Here is a 685-nt window from a genome sequence, read left to right on the forward strand (position 1 = left end):
TTTGGTTTGAGGTCATGTATATGTATGTGTTTGTACCATTTTTTGTTTTCGTCGATTAGATCTACAATTACTGGTGAAATAATTCTTTTCACTGTTAGCGGTCCGATGTACTTTGGTGCTAGTTTTGCGTTGATAGCTTTCTCTTTGTTGGATAATGTATGCGCCCGTTTCCATACGATATCACCGATATGCGGTTTCCAGGTCCTTCTCCTCAAATTGTAGGCTTTTTCTTGCTTTTGGAATGCCCGTGCCATATGAATTTTTACTAATTCGTATGCGTCCTTCAATTGCTCGTGAATATTTGTTGATGTTGTACCGGGCCTTTGTTTGCGTTCTAATTCGCAAGGTCCCGCGAGCTCTCTACCGTTATTCAGGAATGCCGGCGTATATCCTGTGCCTTCGTTTTGCGCTGTGTTAAAGGCAAATTTTATTTGGCTTAAATTTTCATCCCAGTTTCTATGATCTTCCCCCACGTATTGGAAAATCATTGTTTTAATCGTACGATTCGCTCTTTCTACGGGGTTGCATTGGGGAGTCCATACCGGCGTCCATCGGTGTTGTATTCCCAGATCCTTGGTTATTTTTTTCATGTTCCCTGATTTGAACTGCGTTCCGTTGTCTGATATTATAATATCCGGACATCCGTGTCGATAGATAATTTCTTCGAGGAAGCCCTGTGCTACTG

Source organism: Odontomachus brunneus, unplaced genomic scaffold, assembly GCF_010583005.1.
Source record: "Odontomachus brunneus isolate Ranch 3 - 2012 unplaced genomic scaffold, Obru_v1 Obru_scaffold_324, whole genome shotgun sequence".
Taxonomy (NCBI): domain Eukaryota; kingdom Metazoa; phylum Arthropoda; class Insecta; order Hymenoptera; family Formicidae; genus Odontomachus; species Odontomachus brunneus.